Genomic DNA, 11,661 nt, shown 5'->3' on the forward strand with positions numbered 1-11,661 from the left:
GAGAATCTCTGGCAGGCCATGCGGAGTCGTACATGAGGAAGGTAGAAAAGAAATCAGGTCGTGGATATTGGGTTTTCCCCCAGTGTGGCAGTTCATTGGAACCCCAATTTGTCCACAGGGTACCTGTTTTTATCCTTCCTTTGAGGACCTGTGGAGCCTTTCCAAAAGCCAGGCCTACGTAACCCTCAGCTCTGGAGTCCTGCCAACCTCAGGATACCTCCTTTCATCTCTGCATAGCCGACCACCGTGTTCTTCTGCACGGATCACGATGTGCTGTCCCAGGGAGGCTGGCTTCTAAGTGGATTTTTTTACTGAAAGTGTCTCATTTGTTTCCCTCCTTCCTATTCCCACAGGTTCTGTCTTTCTGAACCACATCTCTTCCTCTTCTGCACTTCTACTGTCTCAGCATTTAATTCCTCCTCAGTGCTTCCAACTCCCACTCGCCTACAGAGGTTCCACGAGGAGCTCAGCTGCACCTGGGAGCGAAGGCAGGAGAGCTGACGTGGGCCTTTGAAGACAGAGGCACAGAAATTGTGCTCACTCAGTTTCCCTGGAATTACATGAGCACGCCCTTTTCACACATTTACCTGGGAATGAACAATGCATGTACACACACAAATAAAGACGCGTGGTTGATGAATAGGTAACATGATATTTGGTTTTCAGGCTTGGACTTTTAAAGTTGAACACAAAAGAAGGTCAAGGTATCAATTAGGTTGCTGTAGGCTGTGAATTTTAGAAAACCCAACTGACAGTGGCTGAAAGGGTTCATTTATTATTTACTCAGTAGGCGTCCTGGGCGGGGAGTGCCAGCATGTGCAGGTAACTCACCATGCGCGAGGCCCGCAGTTCTTCCCATGTGTCTGCTAGGGCTGCTTCAGCAGCAGGGTAATGTGTTTCTTTTTTTCTTTTTTAAAATATACTTTTATTGATTTCAGAGAGGAAAGGAGAGGGAGAGAGAGATAGAGATAGAAACATCAATGATGAGAAAGAATCATTGATCGGCTCCTCTTGCCTGACCCCTATTGGGGATTGAGCCTGCAACCTGGGACCAGAATCGAACCTGGGACCCTTCAGTCTGCAGGCAGATGGTCAATCCACTGAGCCAAACCAGCTAGGGCTCTTTTGTTTGTTTGTTTAAATACCAACTTTTGTTTAAATAAAAACTTCCTGGAAGTTTCCTTCCTCGTTAGGAGAAGACTGAGGCCAAAGCTACAGGGATCACATTCTGTCCCAAAGGAAATACCGGGAAGGATGTTTACCCTCAGGTGAGAGATGTTTCCATTGTTCCTTTCTCCTTTTATGAAAGAGACTGATCAATAAGACGTGTTTTTGGACAGCTGGTTGTACTTTAATGCGTAATATGTGAGGTATAAGAAACTGCATCTTACCGTGAATAAATAAAGAGGAATCAGATCAGCCATCGAGGGCTCCTGAGTGAGCAGCATGCTATGGCCTCCGTGCTTGTCATCTCTGCTTTCTGGATGTAATTTAATAAGATCTCAATTCGAAGAACGGTATTTGCAGCTTCTGTAGCAAATTTCAAGGTCTTAAGTTTAACTGTGGTTGGTTCAAACACCCCTGTTTGTTGTTTCGAGGTTTACCACTGACCAGATCAGACCATCCATTTTAGGTTTTTATGTTCTGGGTTAATTCAACCTCCTTGCAAAAAGCTGTTAACTTTGCAAAAAGATCAATGGGGGTTTGGGGCAGCACTGACGGCCAGTGTGATAGGAATAACAAGAAAAGATCGTGCAAACTCTGCAATAGCAAGCTTTTCCCACAACCTCCTGCTGGTGGCCTAGTTTTCAAGGTACATGGAAAGTCCTTCTACAGCACCCCGCCTGAAGCCATAGATTTTGACTCCAAAACGCTCTTTACCACACAAAGAGCATCATGTAAAGAGCTCTCCATCGCATCACACATGAACCCTTTGCCCCACGTCAGATAACTGCCCCGTGTGTGAGCCTTAGCGTTGTGATCAGGATCGTTTCATGGTCACATTCTCTCCTGTCCCACTTCTACAGCTTGTCCCAACATGGGCGCTTCACCGGTTTCTTTACCTTCCAAATGGGTGGAGTTGCTCCAGACGCTTAAGCGATGTGTTTGCGGTCCCTTTGTAAAACTCTTCTAATTGCCAGAGCACCAGTCTCCACAGAGCACTCCCGACACTATCGTCCATCCCACCATGGGTGGGAGGAAGGTCGGCGCCAGTTGCCAGGATCTGGATTTGCTCCTGGTGACATCGGATTCTCTCTAAGCTGGTCATTTCTCCAGGTCTGTAGTCACCACCTGCACACCAAGCGCCATGCTTGCTTTCTGCAGGCTGAAGACAAGGCAAGCACATTTTGCATGAACTGTTCTCTTGGGCATCCCTGGGGTCCCGCCACACAGTGCGTGCGCAGACAGTGATGAACATCCTCTCCACATGACTTCTCCACGGGCTTTCAGAATCTTCACCGACTGACCGTGAGGGAGGCTGGCCTTTCCCATCTGTGTATTTAATCACAGGTACAGCATTTACCATCTTGGTGATGAAACCATGTAGTCAATGATTTGGGATGGCACTGAGGTCTTAGAGCCTTAATCAGGCCATCCCTTCCCAGGTATAACGTGCTGCTTCCTCGCAAGCAGGCCGATAGCATAACTGATGCCTTTGACTAACTCGCCTGCAGTTTCAGAAGTTCTGCTGCAACCACAGAGGTAGTTCCATCGCCCACCTCTCTGTCAGCCAGCTCACGAAGAACTCGAGCTGCAGTCACTTCAGGCTGGCTGTACCATCATTATATGGTGGCATCGCCGATATCTTCTACCAACATCTTACCCAAGCCCACTGGACCAGGAGAACATTTTACTATTTTGGCAATAGAAGCTGCACCCTCGGTGCTGGGAGCCGATCGCCTTCCCAGTGCTGCATGCTGAACATGGACAAAGGCCTCTCACCTTCGCAGCAGGGTAATGTGTTTCATTCATACCTCAGACCATTAGCGTCTGGGTTCTAGGCCACACAGCAGCGCCTGGAAGGAGGCCGAGCCATGTGGCAGGGGCTGTGAGAACACCGCTCCAGCCCTGCCCCAGCCCCTGCCCCACGCCGGGCAGGGCAGGGATAAAAGCTGAATAAGACCGATGAATAAGACTTAATGACTTTCCCACAGTTACCTCATTGGCTGGAGCTGGGTCACATGGCTCCCGTTGAGCCACCGTGAAAGTATTTGTGGCCTGTGGCTCTGGTGGGAGCCCGGAAGGAAGAGCTGCGGAAGATGGCTGCTGAGAGGCCGGCCCAGCGGCCTGCACCAGCTCAGCTGCCCAGGGCAGGTGTTTGGGAATACAGTAATGAGTTTTGTTACAAGTATTTATTTTAAGGGGTGCACCGTTACCAAGGTAGCAACACAGCAAAGAGCTGCAGTGAATTAGAAATGAAGCTCAGCTCCTAGGTCAGAAGGGCCGCCTGTCAGCAGAGCCACGGCCCTGGCCACAGGGCAGTTAACCAGCAGGCTAGTTCCACTTCACTTGTTTCCTAATGCACCTTTATGCATCCAATCTGCTCAGCAATAACATTTATCCCCAATAAAATGCTGTATATTACATCACAGGTAATCTGGATAACTCACCTCATATTAAGGAAAAATTGGTATATGATTTGAAGTAAAAAAAAAAAAAAAGAAGAAGCAAAACTTAAGTTTGGCAAAATGAATTCCTTTTCACTTAACCTGCAAGGCCAAGGGTGGGTGCCTTCGTGGAGGATAAATCATCGCACGGTGGACAGGAAACCACAGGGCAAGGGGCTGCCTCCAGCAGCATCCACAGGGCCCGCTCACAGCCGAGGACCGGTCCAGCAGGGCTGTTGATCATCTAGACCACGTCTCAGCATTGTGGGAGCTGAGGACACCTGGCACCAGTCAGGTCCAGATCTGAGTCAGCTGATTCCTGTCCCAGGATTTCTCTTGTAAGTCAATCAGTGCTGGAGTTTAGTTTTTAAAACTTGGTCTTAGGGGGTTAGAAGTCAAGTTGAGAAAATAAGAGGTATTTCAGTGCAGCCCTGACTTTGACAGCGCCTTCCGGAGAGTGCCTCTGCATGCCATGCTTGTGGGCCCTCAGCTGAAAGCCTTCACCTTTCTTCTGCTCTGCATGCTGCCAGCTCACTTAATCCTCGGTAGAGTAGTATCCATTTCTCCAATTATAAAATTTAAGCACTCGTGTTTTCCCCTTCACTGTGGAAGAGTGAAAGTACTACTTTCATCCCAGGTAGCTGTTTTAAACTTTATTATTCTCATGTATAGCAGTCCTTCCTGACAGGCTTAATTCTCTCGGCTCAGAAGTGACCCCTGGCAAGATCTCGAATTGCTGGTTATTAGTGTCTCTAAACCTATTTAATGGCCAAGGAACCAAGGCACACAGGGTTGACGTCCCTGCCCTCAGGAACCAGAGCTAAGGTTCACACACAGGCAGGCTGCATCCAGAGCCCTTGCTCTCAACCTTCAGTACCTGTGGCTCCAAGTTAAGACCAAATATATGAGTAGCCTCCAGCATTGCAGGACTACCCTTACTCCACCAGGGCCCAACTCCCGCCTCTCCTAGGGGCTCTCTGTGTGGTGTCTCGCCCACATCACTCCTGGACACCTGTGTAGGGAGCAGGTGGTGTCAGTGGGAAATCCTAGCCCTGCCCTGTCATCCTGATTCTGACACAATAATGTCCAACACTGATCACAGAGTCCCCTGAAAGAGGCCCTTTCACCTCTGGGCTCTGTTTGCTCATCTCTACATGAGACGTGAAAACACAGCCATGGCCTCCCACACCTGCCCTCTCGGCACTGGCAGGCTGGGCCTCCCCTTCACCTGGGAGGCGAGCAGGAACCAAATGGAGTTTCTTTCCTTTTCGATTTCCCTGGGTTTTGATTTGAAGAAAAAGAAAGTGAACTGCAGGCGACCAAGTCATCTTCCCAGGGCTCCCCCAGCAGCCTGTCTCCGGGGCTGTTCTGACTAATGGCTGCGCCTCCCACTGAGCCCATGGAATAGGCATCAGGAAGGTGCTTCCTCAAAGGTTTACACCCAAGTGTTGTGAAGGTCAAAACCAGTGGTCGGCAAACTCATTAGTCAACAGAGCCACATATCAACAGGACAACGACTGAAATTTCTTTTGAGAGCCAAATTTTTTAAACTTAAACTACAGTGGGGCCTTGACTTATAAGTGTCCCGACTAACGAGTTTTTTGAGATACCAGCTGTCTCTTGGCCAATTTTTTGCATTGAGTTGACAGAGTAATTTGAGTTAACGAGCGCCTTAACGAGCTGGGTCTCAGAAGGAAATAAACTCTTAAGTCAAGGCCCCACTGTATGTAGGTAGGTACATTGCTATTGACTTAATTAGGGTGCTCCTAAGGCTTAGGAAGAGCCACACTCAAGGGGCCTAAAAGCCGCATGTGGCTGGTGAGCCTCAGTTTGCCGACCAGGGGTCAAAACAATAGGGCCTCTCCCTTGCAGGCTACACATGTTTGGATTAGAAGACGCTGGTCTGCTGTTCTCTGAGCTCCTGGGTCTTGCTCTTTTCTTCCAGGCCGACCCAGCAGGTCCCGGGAGGAAGCCTGGGGTGTCTGCCCGGGGCTGGGCTTCGGGCCTCGGGACGAAAAGCAGTGAGATGTGGATATTCAGACTCGCCAGCTTTGGAGCACATGTCTAGTTTGCCTTTAAAACCCGTAATATTTTAAACCAAAACAGTAATATAAAAAGTCCTTTGCACCGGAAGAGCCAATCATACAAAACACAGATGACATAATTTCTTAAAATTCAAATGTCTCCTTTTGTCACATTAAACAATGACCTTCGACCTCCAAATTAGTTTTTCCTTCCTTTATGATCTTTTCTCATTTTTTCTCCTCTCAGCCTCTCTACCTCCTGCACAAACAACCCTAAGAAATAGAGAGCAAAATGCCACAAATTGGAACGATTGCCTCCCATCTGCTGCCGCAGCTGTGCTGGGGAGATTCCTGAAACGGAGGAAGCCAAAGGTCACCGTGAGTTTCCTAAATGTCAGATGCTGTCAAAGTGTAGCCTGTGCTAGTTCCCGCCACGCGGGAGCCGGCCGCAGCCCTGCCTTTTTCTGCTGCACGTGGTGGCACCTTCCCGGGGCCGCGGCCCTGCCTTTTTCTGCTGCACGTGGTGGCACCTTCCCGGGGCCACTGTGGCAGCCTGGACCGCAGCCCAACAGCGAGCGCCCGCTGAGCGGCCAGGCCTCTCCAGGCGCCATGGCTTCCACAGGGAGATTTTCACCTTTTCACCTGGACAGCCGCCCTCCATGAATATGAATGGCCACTTTTACTTTTCCAAATATGGAGATGAGTTCAAACCATTAAATCTATTGGATTGGATTTGAGACACAGTGACAAGTCATGTGATCAGGAGAAAATGAAGACTACAAGTGTGTGTTGAAATTTGTCATTTGCTGGACCCTTTAGGAATAAGAATGCTGGATGGCGTGCCAGGAAGAGGAGGAGCGGCAGCACTGGACAGGGAGCTGAGGGCTGGCCAGATGCTGCCTACAGAGGCGAAAGGGAAGAAGGACCAGGCAGGGGGGTAAGCCCTTCTCCCCTCACGCTTGGCCGTGGAAACAGGTGTCTAGAGAGGTGGAGTGCGCGCTGGAAGTGCTGCTGGCCGCAATTTGCCGCCCCGCTCCAGGCACCAGTATCCAGTTCTAGGCTAGATGAGCAACTGACTGAGCCTCTGAGATGACACTGAAGGTTCACTATGGCATCAGACCTGCAGGCAAGGCAAAGAGTGCTACCCAGTTCTTTGAGACGATTCTAATGCACAACGAGCCATAGTGTGTGCTGGGGCCCCTGGCGAGTGAGTGGAAATGGAGGACAGTCCATGGAATAAGCCCTGTGAGGAAGACTCAGAGCACTTTGTCAAGAGCCTGAATATATTGTTGGACAACTGCCAGGCCATACACAGAGACAGAACTCTGACTCATACTCTGCAACAGGCAGCCCAGGGAACAAACCCACCCTCTTCAGTAACCGGCCCAGAAAGCTAGCCTGCTGTTTCTAACTCTGACTTGCAGGGTCAGGCCATGATCACTAACAACATCCAGAAAGCCAAAGAACAACCCCAATGGCCAGGACTTGGTTAATCACTGACAATGTTCTTAATTTTTGTTCCTAGTTCTGATTCATGACCAATCAGAGGAAGCTAAATATGCTCTCCTAACCAATTACCTAGTGAGCCCCTCTCCTAGCCAGCTTGCCTCCAGGTGCCCCATGCCAACAGCCTCCAACGAGGGCACATGCCGATACCCTGAACACTCCCTTTCTCCATCATACATCTTTCCCACTCCCCTGTTGGCTTCTAAATCTCTGCTAAAACAAGTATAGAGGCTGACGCCCTTTGCTAAAGCCATAGCCTTTGCTTCTTCTCACTTGATTGATGTTTATTTCCACATTGTAAATGGTTATTGGTTGTTGGGACAGAACGAGGTGGCAGGAAGAGGGTGAGGGTGAAGGTGCTGAGAAAAAGTGACTGCTTGGAATGGAGTCACCACCTGACTCAGGGAACAGCAAGGAAAAGGAAGGTTTGGGGGAAAACTGGATCTAGACAAGAGTTTATTATAAATTTCTTGGATTCTCTGGGTTTTCTTGTTTCTGTAAGCATGACATATAAAGAAAGGCTCTTTGTTTTTGAGACTATGATTTAAGCACTTTTTGTGATATATAGGGCCCTGTAATAGAGTCTCATTGAACCTTCAAAATAAATCTGTAGGTGTAGATTTTCTTTCCAATGTTTAAAACAAGGAAACCAAAGCTCAGAGAAGCAAAAGATAATAAGTGCAAGGTCACAGAGCTGGTCGGAGAGAGGGTTTCAACTCAAGTCAGACTGACACTCAAACCAATACTTTAGTCACTTTAGTATCACTTTTGCTTCACCAGCTATATGGCCATGAACTTCTGGAAAAAGGAATTGAAGAAACAGCTTCAGAGTTAGAAATTTGACTTTGAGAATTACTTCTGCATCCTTAACATGAACTACGCCTGGTCGGCATCTACTGGACTTTTAGAGGTAGCATGAGATTTGCATTTCCTCTTCACAGTGTCAGGAAAGGTGGTCCCAACATCCACGCTGTTGAGTTTGTGTCAGAAGCTTGGTCTGTATTTTTCCTCTGCCATTCCTCACTTAGAAAACACGGGCGCCTAGTCAACCTCTCTGGTCATGGCTTTTTCCCTTTATGCTGAAATCAGAATATCAGGCCTTTCTTTTCTCTCTGATGATGGAGTTGTGAGGTTCAAATGATCATGTGTATAAGAGAGTACTTTGTAAATTCTAAACTGCAATATAAATGAAGGATACATTCAAATAAACATTATTACTCTAACATTCTTTGAATATTTGTGAAAGAGGCATCACATTTTAAGTGTATTTTCCAAGTACCTACAGCTCATTTATCTTATCTGCACATGCATCCCATTCAGAATAACAAACTACATGGATCACTTATTTCCCAAATAGAATGCGGACACTGCCAAGGGACCGCGCATAGCCCGGCTCCTGCACGTACAACCGCCTGGTCTTAGGCACCTGATCATCTGGACAGTCAGCAGAGAGGAGCATATCTTTGCAGCTGACCTCACAGGACCTCTTGGCGAGGAAGTGCTCTGTTAGTTGAAAATGCCCACACTCATGCAAAGAATTTTGATGTTGCATTTAAAATGTCGCTCACTATTTTTTTTGCTTTTATTATCGTTGAAGAGCATAATGGATTTCAGCAACTAACAATACAGATACGGAGTCTTTCACCACCATGAAAACTCCCTGGGTGTTTCACTTTAATAAGTATACGGCCTTTCATTTAGAGCTACATATTGATATAATTAACTTTTATATTATGTGCTTAGCTTTTAATTCTGAATACATAACTGATAATTATTTCATTGTATTTACCCCTATAAATAGGTTTTACTTTATTTTTAATTAAATGGAATGAGGGAACATATGAAAAACTGGGATAGACTCAGAGGAAGGAGGGCTGAATTTTGGTGGAAGAAATCTCAGTAACTTAAGATATGCTGATGACACCATATTAATGGCAGAACGTAGCAATGGCTTGAAAGGACTTCTGATGAAAGTGAAGGGAGACAGTGACAAAACAGGACTGCATTTTCACCTTATGACTAGAAAAGAAATACTCGACTGTAACACAGACAATAAAGACATTGACATTGTTACAGATGGTTTTTTACTTCGATTCAGTCGTCAGTTCAAATGGAGACTGCAGCCAAGACATTAAGAAAAAGCTAAGGCTCTGAAAGGCCACAGTGGAAGAATTAGGAATGATCACCAAGGACAAAAATGTGTCATCAGAGACCAAAGCTAAGATCATCTATACCCTCATAGTCCCACTGACTATGAATAGGTGCAAAAGTTGAAAAATGAAGAAGGTTGATAAAAAAAGAAATATGATTCATTTGAAATGCAGTATGGGAGTGAAGCTCTATAGATACCTCGGACCTTCAGAAAGATGAACAAGTTGTTCCAGAGCAAATTAAGCTTAAAACATGGCCGGAGACAAAAATGACAAAACCGAAGCTGTCCCAGTTGGGGCACATCATGAAAAGGCAGGGTTCTTTGGAAAAAACAATATGCTGAGAAAAAAAAGGAAGGCAGCAACAAAAGAGGGACCAAATGTGCGATGGGTTGACTCCATAAAAGAAGCCATCGGCTGAGTCTACAGGTGCTGAGCAGGGTTGCTGAGCACACGACCTGCAGACATCACACATCCATGGGGTCGTCTGGAGTCAGAGCTAGCTCAATGGCATGTAGTAACACACACAGGGGACATGCTATCAGGGTCACCATACTTATGCTTTCCCTCTAATCTGTTATATATGACTTAATGTCTTTCCATGTGCCTGCCTTTAGCTATGGCTGAGTGGATATAAAGGTTTTAGTTCTGAAAAAAATGTCAATAATTAAGATAAGGAAGAAATATTAAAAAAGTAAATGCTTCTTTGAGTCACTTATAAAATCAGCCAATTTAATTTTAGACAAGAATTTAATAATATTTTATCTATCACTTGGTGTATTTGCCCCTATTTTTTTTTTACCTCAGAGGATCATCTTAACATTTTCCTCAGTGTTTCTCAAAGTTAGTGTTTTAGTCTCTTGGAAGCTTCCCTTGATTATACAAACAAACATTAAGGGATCAAGTTACATGAATTATATTTTGGGGTACATACTGCCTTTATATCTTTAAAAGCCTTATAAATGGTTTAAATTGATTTGTCATTCAACCACCAATGATTCTCTAGGGACCAAAATTTGCAGGGGGACGTTCAGGGCCCTGTGACTGTAAGTACAGGCACTCCACCCATCTTAGCTTGTCTCTGTTCTGCAGCCTCACTGCAGTAGCACCCTGGTGGCCAGCCTGGCTCTCTTTAGCATCTCAGTTTCACATTCATTATTTCAGCCCCTGGGGCGAGACTTCAGTTATGCTCTCTCTGGTTCCATGTCCACAAATTGAGGGGAAGGGTCTTATTGGCTCACTTTAACTCAATTGCTCACCCACTGGACCCAGAGAGTGAGGCCAGTATAAATAACATATAACTTTAATTTAAGTATGAGAATAGGTCGTAGGAAAGGGGGCCACTAGTACAAAGGCTTGATGGGAAGAGTCTTGACTATTTGACCTTTGGCATCACCAGCTTTTATACAGTATCTTGGATAGAACCTGAGCTCATGATATGCCTAGAATTGATTTTATTAGTAAAACTAGAGGCCTGATGCATGAAATTCATGAAAGGGGCTCAGCCCTCGCACCCATGGCGGCTTGCCTCGGCCCTTGCAGCCCTGGCTTCATCTGGAAGGTCGTCCAGAAGGTCATTTGGCTGTCCTGTCTAATTAGCATATTATGCTTTTATTATTATAGACTAGAGGCCCGGTGCACAAAAATTTGTGCACTCGGGGGTGGGGGGGGTCCCTCAGCCCGGCCTGTGCCCTCTCGCAGTCTGGGACCCCTCGGGAGATAATGATCTGCTGGCTTAGGCCTGCTCCTGGGTGGCAGAGGGCAGGCCCAATCCCTAGGTGCAGCCCCTGGTCGGGCTCAGAGCAGGGCTAATTGGGGAGTTGGGGCGCTGCCCCCTGTCATGCTCAGAGCAGGGTGGATTGGGAGGTTGTGATGCCACCCTCAGTCACGCTCAGGGTGGGGCTGATTGGGGGGTTGGGGCACCGCCCCCTGTCACACTCAAGGCAGGGTCGATGGGGAGGTTGTCACGCACAGAGCAGGGCCAATCAGGGGGTTGGGGCGCTGCCCCCTGTCACGCACAGAGGAGGGCCCATCAGGGGGTTGGGGAGCTGCCCCCTGTCATGCACAGAGCAGGGCCCATCAGGGGGTTGAGGAGCTTCCCCCTGTCATGCACAGAGTAGGGCCCATAGGGGAGTTAGGGCACCGCCCCCTGTCACACACAGAGCAGGGCGGATCAGGGGGTTTGGGCACCGCCCTCTATCACCCACAGAGCAGGGCCGATCAGGGGGTTGGGGCGCAGCCACTGTCACACTCAGGGCAGGGCCGATGGGGAGGTTATGGCTCTACCCTGTCACACACAGAGCAGGGCCCGTGGTGGTGGTGGGGGGGTGGGGCGCCACCCTCTATCACCCACAGAGCAGGGCCGATCAGGGG

At 47.7% G+C, this 11,661-nt stretch overlaps 1 pseudogene; it reads right to left on the reverse strand.

The window, feature by feature from the left end:
* Positions 1–1,416: 1,416 nt before the first annotated feature.
* Positions 1,417–2,430, reverse strand: LOC102436093 (annotated as a pseudogene).
* Positions 2,431–11,661: the final 9,231 nt, after the last annotated feature.

This window comes from Myotis lucifugus, unplaced genomic scaffold (genome assembly GCF_000147115.1).
Source record: "Myotis lucifugus unplaced genomic scaffold, Myoluc2.0 scaffold_325, whole genome shotgun sequence".
NCBI classification, from domain to species: domain Eukaryota; kingdom Metazoa; phylum Chordata; class Mammalia; order Chiroptera; family Vespertilionidae; genus Myotis; species Myotis lucifugus.